The 19031-nt window shown below is 35.7% G+C and overlaps 1 protein-coding gene across 2 annotated transcripts in view; it reads right to left on the reverse strand.

Annotated features, from left to right (window-relative positions):
• Positions 1 to 19031, reverse strand: part of CNOT6L (CCR4-NOT transcription complex subunit 6 like) — a 115922-nt gene that overhangs the window by 96215 nt on the left and 676 nt on the right. The gene's annotated exons all lie outside the window — the stretch shown is intronic.

Here is a 19031-nt window from a genome sequence, read left to right on the forward strand (position 1 = left end):
CAGGCTCCAGGCTCCAAGGTGTCAGCAGAGAGCCTGACACGGTGTTCGAACCCACAAACCGTGAGAACATGACCTGAGCCAAAGTCGGATGCTTAACCAACTGAGCCACCCAGATGCCCCTGGCAGTGATTTCTTAAATAACAGAAAAGCATGATCCACAAAACAAAAATGTGAGGTGCCTCTATACACCTACTAGAATGGTTAATATTAAAATGACTGACCAGGTAAGAATGTGGAACAACAGGACCTCTCATACACTGAAGATAAGGAAAAACAGTGTAACTTTGGAAAAGTGAGATTTAAATTCTCACTTTTCTTCATATGAATACCCCCTTCAGAAACTCCAAAGATAGATGGATAGATGATAATATGGCTAGAGACCCAGGAATACTCAAATCCTATTACTGTCATATTCTTAACACCCTGAATCCACATAACCTAAATGGACTACATAGTGACTCAGAAACAGTTCGTTTTTCTGACACAGGAACAAACTTAACACCTATTAGTGTGTAGCTGACTATTCAACAAACTTAGAGATAACACAAGAGAAACCATGTTCCCATTTCTCTAACAAAATTCTCACGCTAGCAGTTGTTTCATTTCCTACCTTGTCACTAACACAGATACAAAATAAATAAGAAAAAATGGCTTGGGATTTTTTATTTGTACTCTTATCCTCCAAATTCACTGTGAGCCTAACTCCAATAGTACTCACATCCCTCTCAGAAGCTTTAAGATATCCAGGAAAACAAGAAAAAAGCCATAGATGGAGAACAAAGTTTCCACCCTATTATGTACTTAAGATGCTATTATGTAGTCAAGACAGATCTATCCAATACATCTGGCATGTGTTCAAGGATAAATATGCAAAGTCATTTGTCTATTCTCCAGCATGCTCCTTAGCATATGGATCAAAGGTCAGTGTATCTTACTGTTGCAAATTCTCATTTGAATTATCTTTTTCATTACAGCAAACCTACCAAAGTTAAATGGGAGAGAGAAAAAAAACAAGAGTACTATATATTCACAAGGATCCCTACAATAAATGTTAGAAAATTTACTTCAAGCATTCTCCTAAAACTGCTAATCAATAACAAGTACTGCCCAAAGTATTCTCCTAAATCAATTGTGCAATCTGAAAATGAGTAAACAAGAATCCACAGCACAGTCTGTGTCTTCAAACCTACCAGAAATGAAAACATCTTTGCTGCTAAAAGAGTAAATATGTTCAGACTCTGAGACAAGACGCAGAAGCAGCTGTAAAAAGATTATAAATCGCCTAGATAAGCCACATTGTTAAAAAGTAAGCATATCAACAATTGAGAGTTCTTATCAAAGTTGATAAATCATTAGAAAAATCGGACTCAAGTCAACTTGTTTAAAAGTGGTGGGGGGAGGGAGCCAAAAGTAACATTCTAATATTTCATACAAAATAAAATACTTGATCCTTTTCCTTCTGCTTTCCAATTTCAGGCTCTGCCTCTCTAGTGGTATATAAAACCAAAGAATTTAATATTTCACAGATGTAATGTCTTGAGTACATGTAAGTAAAAAGTCATTTGTGCAGAACTAAGAACACTACATTGCATCAAGAAAATATAAGCACTATTTCAAGAAAGGGTTTAGTTACTGTACCTAGAAAACTAGGTATCAATAAAAATAGTATCAATAAAAATTTAACTGATGAATCTCTCTTCATAATGAATAGCTCTTCTAATTATTTTAGCTTTTTTATTTCTTTAGAAAATAACTTAATTAAGTCTTGACTAATAATTAAAGTCTGGGAGTAATCATACTATCTCATACTTTTGATCTGAACCAAATAATACAATGCTTCATCATTAGATATACTTAGCAAGATATACACTTAAAGGTGTTAAGACTAGCTTGACATACCTTAAAACCAAAGTTTACAATTTGGAAAAGCCATATCTAAATACAAGATTCCATTAAAAATAGGGGAATAAAACAGAAAAGTCTTAGTTACCAAACTCTAAAACTTGATAAGACACAAAGAAAAGCTCCATCCAGGAAAGGGTTCCAAAGTGCCAGCACCTTATTATGAAAGAATTTAAAAGGCAGGGCCAACGCTGACTCACATTGATCCAAAACAGATAGCATCAAACAATAGAGCTAATCCTTAACTTTTTGGCAGGAATAAATGCCTAAGGAGAGTACCCACTCCACTCACACAAATTACTGCCAAGAAAGTGGTGCTTTGTACTGAGCGGAAAAGGTTGAAGGGAAGGGGTGTCAGCTTTAAAATAGTTCCTAAAATAGTTGCTTAAAAGGATAAAGAATAAGAGAACTTACAAAGGCTTTGAGTCAAGCTTGATTCCAGGAAAAGGATACTTTGGCCCTATGTGAAAGCAAAACCAGCCATTATAAAACACAAATACCCAGATTTTTGTCAGCAGAAGGAAGAGTATTGTTCATCATTTCCCCACAAAGGTAGCAGAGTCTTTAACTTGGATTTCTACTTTTCTCCTGACAGGTAGATAACTCTGCAAAAGCAACAAAGCAAACTAAATATAAAAACTCTTCTGAATTTCAATCCTGCAGTCAAAATGCCAACCTCACAAACTCATTAAAGGTCACAGAGAAACAAATTTCCTGTTTTGTTACTTAAAGTCATTACCTTCCTCCTAAGCTAACCAAGACAGAATTTCCTTCTTGTTTTGAGGTTGACAAAATGAAGACAGTATACTTGCAACATACTAGGAACAACACAGTTGCCCAGAGTCAAGGAACAGAATTTGATAACCACTTCTAAAACCCAATTACATGTAATCCATGCTATTATTTCTCCACTCAAGAAAAACCTAAATAAACATATTAGCAAGTTTTTAAACTTTATTTTGAAGCTGTTTTATAAAAAAAGAAAAAGAAAGTATAATGTTTATAAACATTTGTCAAAAAACCATTGTTTTTAACTATCAGAACAGTGTTCATTGCCCTAAAACCATTATAGTCTAAGATGAGAAAAATGTAAACGTTGGTTACTGTATTATAAACATTTATCTATTTCCCATCTCTTTTTAAAATGCACTTACAGTTGTGCTGTACAAAGGATATATAACATTGTTTATAAATAACTGTAATTTTTTAGTGTTTACTTGCATTTGAGAGACAGACAGACAGTGTGCAAGCAGGGGGAGGGGCAGAGAGATGGAGACAGAAACAGGAGGAGGCTCCAGGCTCTGGGCTGTCAGCACAGAGCCCAACAAGGGGATCAAATTCACAAGCCATCAGATCATGACCTGAGCAGAAGTTGGACACTTAACCAACTGAGCCACCCAAGCGCCCCTAACAAGTAATTGTAATTGAATAAATGTGTGTAAATTCCATAAAAGGTTACTAAGAACAAAATCCAAATAGAGAGGTAGTTCGTGACTCGTTTGATGAATTAACTGTGAAATGTGGTACAGGTACTGTAACTCCAACTAATAGTAAAAATGACCTAAATCTGTCTATAATTTATACACATATTCTAGATATGTATTAGTATTGCTCTCCCTGTCCATTCTAACAACGAAAGAGGAAGAGTTACAACTATTTCTCAAAGATATGAGGATAATGTTGCATATACTTTTTTAAAATAGTTTATTGTCAAGTTGGTTTCCATATAACACCCAGTGCTCATCCCCACAAGTGCCCTCCTCACTCCCCTTCCCCTCCCCCCCACCCCATCAGCCCTCAGTTTGTTCTCTGCATTCAAGAGTCTCTCATGGTTTGCCTCCCTCCCTCTCCCCCACTATTTTTCCCCTTCTTCTCCCCCATGGTCCTCCCTTAAGTTCCTCCTAATCTAACTATAAGTGCAAACATATGGCATCTGTCCTTCTCTGTCTGACTGACTTCGCTCAACATAACACCCTCAGAACAGTTCCATCCATGTTGCTACACGTGGCCAGATTTCATTCATTTTCATTGCCATGTAGTATTCTATTGTATAGACAAACCACATCTTCTTGATCCATTCGACCGTTGATGGACACTTAGGCTCTTTCCATGTTTAGGCTATTGTTGAGAGTGCTGGTATGAACATTGGGGTACATGTGCCCCTATGCATCAGTACTCCTGTATCCCTTGGGTAAATTCCTAGCAGTGCTATTGCTGGGTCATAGAGGAGTTCCAGTGTTAATTTTTTGAGGAATGTCCACACTGTTTCCCAGAGGGTCTGCATCAGTGTACATTCCCACCAACATTGTAGGAGGGTGCCCATTTCTCCACATCCTCGCCAACATCTAGAGTCCTCTCATTCGCTCATTTTAGCCACTCTGACCGGCATGAGGTGGTATCTCAGTGTGGTTTTGATTTGTATTTCCCTGATGAGGAGGGATGCTGAGCATCGTTTCATGTGTTTGTTGGCCATCTTGATGTCCTCTCTGGAGAAGTGTCTGTTCATGTCTTCTGCCCATTTCTTCAGTGGATTGTTTGTTTTTCGGGTGTGGAGTTTGGTGAGTTCCTTATACTCTTACCATCCTTTGTGTGTGTTGAATGGTTTTCGCCTTCATCATATTAAAATATGGCTGTCTGTCATCATTCAAATGAAAAATGTTCTTTATTAAAGATAAATGACTTCAAAATTACTAAATCAATTTTCAATTTTCTTTTTGGTCAGCTCAACCTCTAGGATTTCTCTGGTTTTAAAAATTGAGGACTGGGGCGCCTGGGTGGCTGAGTCAGCTGAGTATCTGACTTCGGCTCAGGTCATGATCTCATGGTTTGTGAGTTCGAGCCCGCGTAGGGCTCTGTGTTGACAAACAGCTCAGAGCCCAGAGCCTGCTTAGGACTCTGTGTCTCCCTCTCTCTCTCTGTCCCTCCCTGCTCATGCTCTGCCTCTGTCTCTCAAAAATAAGTAAGTGTTAAAAGAAATTTAAAAAAATTGAGGACCACCCTGTGCTTCCTGAAACTTCCCCCTCCCTTATCTTCTGAATTAGATTAAAAATAGGCTGAAGAAGACAGACTTCAGTGGGAGAGATAAGAGTACATGCACTGAATGCCAGTCTGTGTCCAGCTACTGTGCCAGACTATTTGTATACATTATCACATTGAATTTCACTAAAATTAAAACTTCATATTATTAATTTCCATTTTGCCAATGAGGAAGTTGAAGTACTGAAAATTTGTGAAACATCCATCACCTCACTAAATGACTAGACTGAAATCTGAATATGGATGACTCCAACCACAGAATCCAAGACTCCTCTACTAAACCATGACAAATTTAATTCTAAACACTAACAGAGAAAGAAAGAAAGAAAGAAAGAAAGAAAGAAAGAAAGAAAGAAAGAAAGAAAGTAAGAAAGAAAGAAAGAAAACATTTATAGAGGGAAATGCAGAATAATAATCTTTTAATATTGGGATTGCAGAAAACTTTTCTAAACAAAAGGTCATTAAAAAAAAGAATGACAGAGTAAACAATATAAAAACTTAATGTCTCTAAGGCAAAGAGCAAAGTTATAAAGCCAAAAAATCAAGAGGAAACTGGAGTAAAATCTCTAACATTTATAATGGATAACGAGGCAATGGTTCTAAAATATAAACAGCTTTTTATAAATCAAGAAGAAAAAAATGTCAACACCCCAATAGAAAAATTAGAAGTAAAGGTCATCATCAGGCAAATCACAAAAGATTGGCCAAAAGAAGGTGAATGTAACATTTTTAAAAAATGTATGTCTTTATTATTAGAATACAAAGATTAGTAACATGAGTTAAGAGTTTGGAGAAATAGGCATCTCATTACACAATTGATGGGAATATAGTTTTATACATTTCTAAAAGGTAAATCAACAAGATATTTCAAAATTTTAAATGTGTAATCATTGTAATCCAGCAAGTTCACTTCTAGAAATTTATCCTTTAAAAAGGCATAAAGATGCATATATGAATCTTTTCTCTGCATGAGGGCTGATAATTGTCAGAAATAAGTTAATATATTAATTACCAATCAGTAGAGGACTGAATTGTAGCACATCAATAAAATGGATTACAATTTATCCATTAGAAGGCATACGTGTGGAAACGTAAAATAATGCAGTTGCCGTGAAAAAATTCATCAGTCTTCAAAAACTTAAAATGAAACTGCTATATGATCCAGTAATTCCACCCTTAAGTATATATCCAAGAGAAGTGAAAACCTATGTCCACACAAAAACCTGTTCATAAATATTCATAGCAGAATTATTATTAAGAGTTGAAAAGTGGAAACCCAAATGTCTATCAGCTGATGGATGGAGGAGCCAAATATGATACACCCATATGACAGCATATTATTCAGCCATAAAAAGTAATGAAGTACTACTACATGCTACAACATGGGAAAAAATCTTTAAAACAGTGCACTAAGAGAAAGAAGCCAGACACAGAAAGTCACATATTGTATTATTCCATTTACATTTAATGCCCGGAATAGGCAAATCCCTAAGAGAAGAACAAGCAGACTAGTAGTGGCCAGCAGATGAAGAAATAGACAAATTGGAATTGCTAAGAGGGAAAAGGTTTCTTTTGAGGTTGACGGAAATTTTCTGGAATTAGATAGTAGTGGTGGTTCACAACACAGTGAAAACACTAAAACCAATTAAGTGTACACTGTAAAATAGTGATTTTTTTGCAATATGATACCTCACTTTTCAAAAAAATGGTGTAATTGTTTTAAAAGCATGGGGCAGATCTACTGATAGAAAAAATGGCCATAATATATTGTTAAGTCAGAAAGCAAACTTAAAAAACACTATATAAAATCATTTTAGTTATGGATATTTATGTGGTTATATATTGTACATATTGCCTAGAAACAGGTAATAGTTCATACTACTAACAGTCTTGATCTCCCATGAGATAAGATGACCAGAAAATTATGCTCTTTAGTATCATTTTTTTTATATAAGGAGCAATATTATTTCCAAAAGCAGACATGAAAAAAATGCTGCCATCTAAATTAAAAAAAAAAAAAGTATAGTACTATGACAAAAATACACAAATAGATTGAAACCAGGACATAATACAAGCACAGATTACTAACTTGGTGTCTGGAAAAAAATTACATCACCACCTTCACTAATCCCTAATGAAAATCTGGTGCCTCTTTCAATTAGAGCTAAAACACCTACCATGGTATTAGCAGTACCTATGATTTTGGTCACTAACATAAGTTATTAGTTATTACAGATATCTTGAAATATCACCTGTATATATCACTACTTCAAAATTATAGTAGTCATTTAAATCTTGTAATTTAAATGTATTGATAAAGAGACACAAAATATCACAAATGTTTTTACAGATTTCAGTATTTTAATATAACAGGTTCCTTTTTAATCTTATTTTCTTTTATTCACTTAAAATCACTGTTCTAAAAAGGCTCCACAGCCTTCTTCCAAAGGGTCCATACCACCAAACTTTCACCCATATCCAAATATACCACCCATCCATTAGAGGCAGAAAGGGGACACCAATTGTCAGGCTACTCTAATTATTTAGGCATAAAGCAATTAGGGCCTAAATCCAGGCAAAAATAGAAATCATTCCAATTTTAATCAATTTGTCTAACACTGAATTCATAACTTTCTTCCCCAATTGTCTCTTCTTCTGATTTTTCAGTCATCGGACTTCTTCCTTCAATCACCAATATCATTTTATTAAAAGCTCTGGCTATCTCAACTGACACAGATCAATTTCTTGATTTGTCACTCTGTATTTTAACTCTTTTAAAAAAAAGAGGCTCTCTCTTCCCATTCTGATCTCAAATGATTCTGCATACCTCAACCAGAGATAATCTCCCTAAATAATTATTTCAACCTGCCAATCCTGCTCAAAACACTTAATGCTCTCAATGTGTTTGATAGTGTTATGAGTCTAGAACCATATTTTCAGTTACAATTAATCAAAAGTAATATATAGCTATGTCCTATAAGTATCATCTAAAATATCATAACAAAATCCAGGCACAAATAAGAGAATATAAATTTATAGATGTAAAAGCCACTTGGCTGCTATAAAATTGAACCTAGTATAAAACTAAAATTCCTTACCCAGGCATTCATACCCCTCCCTAATAATCAATCATGTTCCAATTTGCCTTACCAGCCTCCTTGTTTCTACTGAAGCGTGGGAAGTTAACCAGAAATTAAATTTCTCTTTCCTACTTAAACCTGGACTGGTCTTTTTGCTACTATTTATTTGTTGATGTAATTTCTACTATTTGCAGTGCCATTCAATTATTCATTTATTCAGTAAATAGTTACTAAGCCCCTAATGTATACTAAACATTCAGTACACTAAACACAGTTGGGAGTTTAACCCCATACAAACACATGGGCTACATAGTGAAGTATTTCTGCCCTTAAAAACTCAGTTTAACAGAAAAGTGTTGAAACAGAAACCAGGTAAATACAAGACAATCCAGTAAATGTTATGAAAAATGAATGCACAGGATGCTAGGGAAGCACAGAGAAAGGGCATAAAGGACTACAAGTATCAGGCAAGGCAAGGATTCCCAGAGTAGAAACAATCTAAGGTGTATTATCAAAAAAGTAAAGTCATAAAGTGTACAATATTACAGGCACATACAAACCATAAACCAGGCTATCAGTCACTCAGCATGGCAAGCCTAAGGAATACATGTTCAGGAGAGAAGAGTAATAACTGATAAAACTGGAGAAGTACACAAGGATAAGATCATGGGTCCTACATTTAACCCTATGAAATCTCCAGTTTCTTCTAAAAGAAATAAGCAGCAGCAGGATATCTTGGAAAGTACACAGGTTTAGGAATTCCAATGACCTAAATCTGAATTTGAGCTGTCATTTCCTTACTAAATGAATTTCATCAGATGTGCCTCTGTAAGGTTCAGTTTCCTCAACTATAAAATAGGGATTAATAATATCAATTTTGCCAAGATTCTAACAAGAAATCATGTAAATCTCCTAGCAGAGAGGTCAGCAAACTATAGCTCGGTTTGCCAGCAGTAAATGGTTTTACATTTTTAAAGGACTATTGAAAGAATAAAGAACTATGATGAAAAAAAAAATATATGTACAGGACAGAGATCTTAAGGTGACCCACAAAGCCAAAATATTTACTATACATAAGGGCCTTTACATAAAGCACCAACTCCTACCCTTAGCACATAGTATGCAACCAAATAATAGTAACTATTACTATTATTGAAGGAGTTTAGGAAGGGAATTTAAGCAATGTCGAATGAATTTTTCAAGGATTTCTCTAGTCATTATGTATACAAAAGAACAGAAGTTAAAGTAGCAAAAATGGGTGCTGGGAGACAAGCAAGGAGGATATTGTAGTGTTCTACTATCTTTTCCTTTCCTTCATATCCTAACCATAAAGGTGAAATTGATCAACTTCTACCTCTTCCTTATCCCTGTAGGTTACCAACCTATATGTGCTCTGTCATAGCACTTAATGGTCTTTGTCAGCATATTCTGCTTACACTCGCCATTCATCTGGGCATAATCCCTTATATGTGTAAGTAATAAAAAAAGAAAGTTTTTTGGAGTCAAGTTATTTAATTTGTATGGCTCCTAATAATAAAAACCAGTAATGGTTACAACATTGTTTTTAGTTTTATTTTTTACTATAGATGTGCCACATACTATTCTAAGCACTTTATAGGTATTACTTGAGGACACCTGGGTGGCTCAGTCAGTTAAGCATCCAACTTCGGGTCAGGTCATGATTTCATGGTTTGTGGGTATGAGCCCTGCATAAGGCTCTGTGCTGACAGCTCAGAGCCTGGAGCTGGCTTGGGATTCTGTGTCTCGCTCTCCCTCTGCTCCTCCCCTGCTCACCCTCTTTCCCTCTCTCCTTCAAAAGTAATAAGCACTAAAAAAGGTTTTATAGGTATTACTTGATTTAAGTCTCACAACAACCCTTTAAGATAAGGACTATTATTATCTCTCCATTACAGATGAGAAAACTGAAGCATGTAAAAGTGAGTTTCCCCAAGATCTAGGAAGTAAAGGATACAAGGGCTCAAATTATTAACCACCTGTAGAATAAGAATCATACTCTAATACACAAGATTTTCATGAAAACTAATTTAGATAACATATTTAAAGGGAAGGGGATGGCTTTCACAGTCCTTAGTACTCGGTAGTCCAAAAAATATCTGTTCCATTTCCTAGAAGAGACTATTCCAAACTTCTTTTTATTCCCCAGAACCCTGAATACAATAGCTGATAGCCAGTAGAAACTTCATATTTATTAATGTTAGATATACTTTAAAGTGATTAAAATTTTTACACGGTTTCAACATTATCATCCGGTACATTATTCACAACAGATTATTTCGTACGTTGCAGAAGGTTGAACTAATATGAACCTATTAACAGAAGGTACCCATGCCAGTTTTTTGGTTATGTTTTAAATATAAACATTATGATAACAGAGCAAAGGATATACAAAGATCTCAAGAAAGTCTTTCTATAAAGAGACATTTACAGTTGGTATACCCTAAATTTAGTTCTGTGCTCTTAATTGTATTTGTTACCAGTATTATATAACTCTGATCTATGCTATTCATTTATGAAATCTAAGTAATTTAGGGGAAAAAAAGATAAAAGGAAGATAAAGTGCTATAACTTCTACTTTGTGTCACCAATTTCTATTGCTAATAAATAATATGAAAGCCCCAAATTACCTGGCATCTAATCAGTATGAATGATGAGTCTCTCACAAAGGAAACCACTTATTTCTTTAAAAAAAACTAAATTTTTTATTGGCAATGAGATTTTAAAGTGGTCAGAAAACAATGAAATATATCCTACTATAAAAGGGAATACAAAACAAAAAATCTATTACCACTTTCCAATTCTGACTTGTAAACAGGACGATTCTTGGCTAAACGAAACCTAAAGTTACTTAACTTCTTAGATTTATAACATGCAGAGAAATAACATTTAAAAAATATATTTATCGAATCAGGATTTAATTGCATGGAAACACAAAGTTCCAAAAATTAAAGGGTAATCACATCAAGTGAAACATAACCTTTCTTTGCAGAGCAAAATTTCCTGAAAAAAGCTATCAAGTTTTTTAGAAAACTTACAAAAACAAAGCTATTCATGCTGAAATGTTTTGGGAAAGAGTCCAGTAAAAACCAGGTTCAAGGTAAACATGGAATTCTTCATTAACCATACCCTTGCTGGGGTGCCTCAGTTGATTAAGCATCTGACTCTTAATTTCCACTCAGGTCATGATCTGGCAGTTCATGAGTTCAAAAGCCATGTCAGGCTCTGTGCTCACCGTGCAGAGCCTTCTTGGGATTCTCTCTCTCTCTCTCTCAAATTAAATAAACTTACAAAAAAACATACGTTTGATACCACAAAAGTTTATTCCCATCTTTTTAATTCTACAATTAGCTCTTCATTTATGATTCAGTATTCTCTCTGCTTCTTGTATCCCCCCATCAAAATAGCTATTAATGTAATCAGAAAAAAAATCCCGAGTTTTTAATGAATGTTTTCCAAAAGAAACAGTATTCTCCACTGCTCAAGAATGTAAATTATTCAGAAAATCCTCAGTAAAGGATTAAGGACCCTCCAAATGTGCATATGGATCAACAGGAAGACTTTAGAGAACATAAAGAAGTAGGGGATGGGGGAGGAAATAAGGAAGAAGGAAAAAGATGGTAGGGAAAGCTAGCCCCTCATTACTGGACACAGTAGCTTCACTTTTGTAATCCATATTCCATATTTTTCTCAAAAATGACCCTAACACCCCTTCATGTGAAAAACATTCAAAAAACTAAGTATAGAACTTCCTCAATCTAACAAACAGTATCTATTAAAACCCCACAGCTAACACCATACTTAATAGTGGAAGACTGCTCTTTCCCAAGATCAGGAACAAGACCAGGGTATCTTTTCTTGACACTTCTTTTCAACAATGTACTAGAGGTTTCAGCTAAGATAATTGGACAAGAAAATGAAATAAAGTGCATTCAGACTGGAAAAGAAGTAAAAACTATCTTTACAGGTGACATTACCTTTGTTTTACAGAAAATCCTATGGAATGAACTAAAACAGTATTACACCTAATAAATTCAGCAAGGTTGCAAGATACAAGATCAATACACAAAAGTCAATTCTATTTTTATATACTTGCAATGAACCCAAAGATAAAACAATTCCATTTACAATAAAATCTAAAAGAACAAAATATTTAGGAATAAATGCAGCAGAATAAGTATAAAACTTAGACTCAACTGCAAAATATTATTGAAAGAAATCAAAGAAGCTCTAAATAAATGGAAAGATCCCATTTGTGAATAGGAAGGCTTAGTACTGTGAAGAAGGAATGCTCCCCAAATTGATCTACAGATTTGCCAAAATTTCTATCAAAATTCCAGCTGACTTCTTTATAGAAATTGACAAGGAGATTCTGAAATTCATATGGAAATAAAGGACAGACACCTCAAATAGCCAAAACAATCTTGAAAAAGAAGCACAAAGTTGGAGGACTCACACTTCTCAATTACAAAGACACAGCAGTTAAGACAGTACTTGGTATAAGGAAAATCAAATAGATCAATGTAATAAAATTTTAAGTCCAAAAATAAACCCTCGTGTTTATAGTTAACTGATCTGAGAGGAATAACAAGACAATTAAATGGACAAAGAATAGTCTTTTCCACAAATGGTACTGGGACATTTGGATATCCACATGCAAAGAATAATGTTAGACTCCCTACATCAGGCCATAAAGAAATTAACTCAAAATGGATCAAAAAGGGGCGCCTGGGTGGCTTAGTCGGTTAAGCGTCCGACTTTCGCTTAGGTCACGATCTCGCGGTTCGTGGGTTCGAGCCCCGCATCGGGCTCTGTGCTGACTGCCAGCTCAGAGCCTGGAGCCTGTTTCAGCCTGTGACTCCCTCTCTCTCTGACCCTCCCCTGCTCACGCTGTCTCTCTCTCTCTCCTAAAAATAAATAAAACATTAAAAAAAAAAATGGATCAAAAGTCTAAATATAAGTGCTAAAACTAAAATAAACTCCTAGGACAGAACAGAGGATAAATCTTCATGACCTTAGATTAGTAAATGCTTTCTTAGGATGCCAAAAGAACAAGCAACAAAAAATTATATTAGGTTTCATCAAAACTTAAAAATTTTATGCTCCAAAAAGACATCATCAGGAAAGTGAAAAGACAACTCACCAAATGGGGGGAAATTTTTGCAATAAATCATGTATGTGACAAAGGACTTGTATCTATAGTATACAAAAGACTCTTACGACTCAGTGATCAAAAGATAAATAACAATTTAAAAAATGTACAAAGGATCTGAATACATCTCTCAAATATAAGTAGATAGATAGATGATAGATATAGATACAGCAAATCAAAAGACACTCAACATCCCTAGGGAAATGCAAATCAAAACCACAATGAAACACTACTTAACACCCACTAGGAGCACTATGATCAAAAAGAGATATAACAAATGTTGGAAAGAATGTGGAGAAACTGGAGCTCTCCTACACAAACGGTAGGGATGTGCAACAGTGAGGGTGCTTTGGAAAATAGAAGTTCCTCAAAAGTTGAAACATAAAGGCACCACGGGGTGCCTGGCTGGCTTGGTTAGTGGAGCCTGCAACTCTTCATCTCGGAGTTGTGAGTTCAAGCCCCACATTGAGTGTAGAGATTACTTAAAAAGTAAAATTTTTAAAAAACAAGGAGTGCCTGAGTGCCTCAGTCAGTTAAGCGTCTGACTCTTAATTTTGGCTCAGGTCATGATCTCATAGTTTGTGAATTCCAGCCCCGCATCAGGCTCTGTGCTGACAGCACTGGTCCTACTGGGATTCTTTCTCTTTCTCTCTTTCTGCCCCTCCCCTGCTTGCACTCTTTCTCAAAATAAACATTTTTTAAAAATTTAAAAACAAGCAAACAGAGGTACCATATGATCTAGCAATTCCACTTGTACGCATATACCCAAGAAAGCTAAAAACTATGTACACAAAAACTTGTATATGAATGTTCATAGCTGAATTACTTGTAATAGCCAAAAAAGTAAAAACAACCCTAATGTCAACTAGCTGATAAACAAAATGTAGTATTTATCCACATGAAGGCATATTATGCAGCCATAAAAAGAACGAGTACTATAACATGGATGAAACCTTGAAAACAGAGTAAGTGAAAAAGCCTGTAATCAAAGACCACATATTACACTAAAATTACATTTGTATGAAATGTTCAGAATCGGCAAATATAGTCAGAAAGCAGATCAGTGACTACCTACAAGTAAGCATATGGGAGAATGGGGGGGGGGGACTCTTAAAGGATACAAGATTTGTATTTCAGGTGATTAAAATGTTCTAAAATTGTAGTCATGGCTGCACAACTGTGAATATACTAAACACTACTGAGTTATATATTTTAAATGGGCTATTTCTATGGTAAATGAATTCTATCTCAAAAAAGCTGTTACCAAAAAAACTCTCAATTTTTTAAGTAGTCCCTGACCCACCCACCATTCCATTTCATGTTACTCCCTCTCAGAATGTCTGCAAATAGTTTATACTGTACTGACTTGGGCTTGTTCATTAAATGTTTTGAAGTAACTAAATTATAGGCTTTATCTCCTTTACTCATAACCTACAGGCCTTTGCAAGGGCTTCTTCTACATCTTTCATACTTCTCTTTAGAACCAAGTATAATAATTGGCCCTCAAATAAGGGCTTGAATTTTCAAAATGCAAAATATTAAAAATATGTACCATGGAGAAGTTAACAAGACTACTCAAAAGTCTTCCTTTTGGGGAATATAGCTATGTATATAAAACTCCTCAGATCCCTAATCAAACTGTTCAAAATAAAAATAAGTGAAGGAGAATACAGAGCCAAGGTTTCACATTACAATAATCCTAAGTAATGAAAGAATAACTTGCATTTCAATTAAAATTAAAGTTGTCCAGAGATGAAATTCACTTAACAGGCTCAGTGTTAGTGCAGTTAATCAAAGAAAATTGTAATATCTTCAACATGAAACATGAGAACAAAGTTAATAATTAAACCTTTGCTGTAATTTGATGATTTTATTGTTCTTTCTGGGTGAAGTCTCACATATATTAAGATGACTTTAGAATGACAAAGCAGCAAATAAAACACAGTAAGGCCCACCTAAAAATTTCCTTAAAGTGTAAGTTAATAATAATATTTTATCTTAACAGAAAGTAAAAATTCAAAACTGTGTTTCCCAAGAAACTATAACCCAGAAACTGAAATTCAAAGTCAACTGATTTCAAAGTACAAAGAGAAAAGCTAAAACAGCCAGAACCCAGTAGACCACAATGAGAGTGGATAACTAGACAGTAAAGGAGAGACCTACTAAAGGTTATAAAATCCATTTGTTACGTTCTCTGTGAAATTTCTCTCTTTAAATGACATGATTTCACTTGTCATTCAAATTTCTCATAGAAAAAAACCTCTTCCTCCTCTTGTGGCTTTTACTCCTTTGTCACCCTGCCCTCCACCCGCCCCCTGCTCCAATTTTACTCTCTGAAGATGGAAAGCAATGTATTACAACTCACCTTTTTGACAGAATTTCATAAATATATGCTACCATCTAAAACAACATCATGAAATGCCCCAAGCTGTCCACCATCTGGGGACTACATTCTCATCCCTCTTGCATTCAAGTAAGGCTTTGTGACAAGTTCTCACCAATCACATGTGTGCAGATATTTGTCACTTTAAGTTTGGGAGTTCTTAAATGGCCAGTAACATGCAGGGCTCAAGGGCTTAAAGAATGGTGGAGCCATTGATATAAGGAGTCTGGGTCCCTCAAATACCACACAGAAGAAAGCAACAGCCTGCTAACCAGGAGCACCTGCACAGAACTGTTACATGTGAGCAAAATACAAACTTACATGTGTTAAGCCACAGAAATTCTGGTGTATTTATTACCCTACTTAACATTATCCAAAGTAATATGTGCACAAAGTTTAAATATTTCAATCCTCCCTAATTAAAGACATTTATAAGGGATGTTTTGGAAAGATTGTTTAAAAGCCCATTTAAGTAACATTAAATTTTAAAACAATTTTCCACCTTGATTTTGTTGTAACATAATTACTTTAAACAATGATAGAATGAGCAGTTCCACTGTTAATAAATTTTACTGTCCACATGTCTTAATGTTTTAGTTCAGTACGTTCAAGATTACAAAGAAAGGTCTTCCTCATAACAGGTGAACATAGGGGAAGGGAAGGAAAAGTAAGATAAAAACAAAGAGGGAGGCAAACCATAAGAGATTCTAAAATAAACTGAGGGTTGCTTGAGGGGAGGTTGCTGGGAGAAATGGGCTAAATAGGTGATGGGCATTAAGGAGCGCACTGGTTGAGATTGAGTCCTGGGTGTTACACATAAGTGATGAATCGCTAGGTTCTGCTCCTGAAACCAATACTATACTGTATGTTAACTGACTTGAATCTAAATAAATTTTAAAAAACTAAAAATATAAAAACAAAAAAGGTTTTCTTCAATTTTCTCAAATTAAAAAATTATGAAGTGTTTTAAAACACTAATTCATAATGTCCAATTTGTAATATCATTATGTTTGCCCTAGTTAAGGGCAAAACTAATTTCTATTTCAGTTTTTAAAGTATTAAAATTTTTAGTATATTTACTCATTTTATTATCACCCATAATCCTTAAGGAAGAATTCTTCCTTTAAATAAAACCGTATGGCCGATTAATTCTGTTCATTGTAAATGCACACATACCCCTAAGACACACACTTTTAAAAAACCATGACATTCTGCATTGTATTCTCCTTCACAAAAGTGTCAAAATTTTAGAACTATACTACGTTGTTTTTTTTTTAAGCTTACCATTGCTGATATAAAAATAAATAAGGCCTAACTGGGAAACCTGGCATTACTAAATAGATATTCCAAACTTAAATCAGTGAAACTCCTCAACATCCTCTTCACTCTGCCCTCACCAGAGAGACAGACAGAGAGACAGAGACAGAGAGAGAGAGAGAAAGAGAAAATCCTAACTTCTCCATTGCCTTTACCTTAAACTGCATACCATTACTTTTTCCTACCACAGTACAATTAAAATTAAATGAAAAACACATTTACTACTCCAAACAAAATAATAAAAATGGAAAAACTATTGAAAGTTGATTGAGGATTTTTCCTTAAGCTATTCAGGAAAATATTCCAAGAGGCTTTTGTTTACCTAATCAGTCAACATTAACTAAAAGAATTACACAGCTATTTTTTGGCACTTACACTTTGTATAAAGGTAAACACTAGTCCCTTGATCTATTTTAATGCTTGACTGTATAGGAGCATATATATACTGTATACAACACTATTTCCAGGCTGCATAACCAGAATTCATAAAAAGTAATGAAACTGAGCTGGCCTATTCAAAAACACAAGGAAAAAAAGTATGACCGGATAGCCTCTATAAACTAATACACTAGGCTACTTTAATGACAGTCTTATTTCTAGGAAAAAGACAAAACACAACATTAAAATTTGTTTATATATACCTTATGTATATCAAAGGACTCAACTGTTCTGTTGTGATTTTTAACTTACAGTTACATAATACTGCTCTCAGTTATCCAATGGGTATTTGTACTTACACATCGTTTTCCATGCCTACAATGAGGGCTACAGAAAGAATAATATTTAACTAAGCATCTACTATATGCCAAACAAGTTTTCTCATTCTATCCCCAGGACAACCTCACTATAAATGTATTATCCTCTTGTTACAAATAAATGAGAAAACAGAGGCTTATAGACATTAGGTAACTTGCTAAACTAAAAACCGCTAAGAAATACGGCACAGCCAGAGTTCTGAGTTCTGTAAAACAAGTCCTTTTTTCCACTAAACTACATATGTTATTTTTCCAGCAACGGTCATAGAAAACAGCTCTCCACTCCCATTCTTCCCTCCACTCTTGTTCCCAGTGAACAGCCTGGAACATTTCTTTGTGAAACCAGGTTTAGAAATGGAGCTATCCGGCCATTATACACAGCATGGTCTGCCAAGATCGAATCTATATCATGACTTTATCTGTAAGGACTTTAGCTAGATGAGCTAACTAGATGCAAACGCAAAGAGGGTGGAGTAAAATAGATCAGTAAGTAATTTATCCAAGTACTAATTTATATCTGGGTCTAAAATGAACTGTATGTACATCTCTTGGCAGACTGATCTTTACAGTTCCATTTTGCAAAACAGCTTTTCAGAAGCACCCACTGGATAGACAAATCTAGGTTTTGGAGACTGGGAGTGAAAACTTGTTTGTACACAACTATCTTGATTGGCAATTAAGATAAGTAGAGGCAATAAGGTAGTATATCCTCCTAAAATGTATGTAGTACTGTGCTTCCACTGTATGCAAACGGCTCAGCTAAACTCCCTGAAAACCCACCAAAACAGCCTATAAGCTAAATAGGCCGAGTTAAGGACGATGACAGCTACAGTAACTTCCTCTTGCTCACAGACCTCCTCAGATCCGCGTGTACACGCCTTTCCCCCTAGGAGGCAGGATAAAACAATTTCAAATGTACAAAATCGATCCAATCTCATCAACACCACAGGACTGGGAAGCCAGCTTCCATTTCTTCCCCCGCCTCTCAAAAAAAATGTTTATCCTAAAAAAATGCACACACCTTATCCACGACAAAACAGGCAACGAAAACTGAAAACGTGTACTTAGTCCCTCCACCCAGCCTTCGGGGAAGGATGAAGAGAAGGGATCTCGACACCGCGTATTCCCGAGATTTACTGCTTTGATTCACTTTCCCTCGGGTCCCACCGTCGGCTAGGGGAAGAGCTTGCAGTTCCAACGCCAAAATATGCCTTCGCCTCTCCTCAGCAGACGCGGAGGCGGCCGAGGCGACGGCAATCCGCGCGTCCCGCCTCCGACCCTCACCTGCCCAGGCCCAAGGCAGCGCCCTGGGCCCCCGCGGCCCCGGCGTCCCGGGAGGCGTCCCGGGAGACGTCCGAGGAGGCTGGCGCGCTGGCGGGCGGGCGCCGAGG

This window comes from Crocuta crocuta, unplaced genomic scaffold (assembly GCF_008692635.1).
Source record: "Crocuta crocuta isolate KB4526 unplaced genomic scaffold, BGI_CrCroc_1.0 scaffold236, whole genome shotgun sequence".
In the NCBI taxonomy this organism is placed as follows: Eukaryota; Metazoa; Chordata; class Mammalia; order Carnivora; family Hyaenidae; genus Crocuta; species Crocuta crocuta.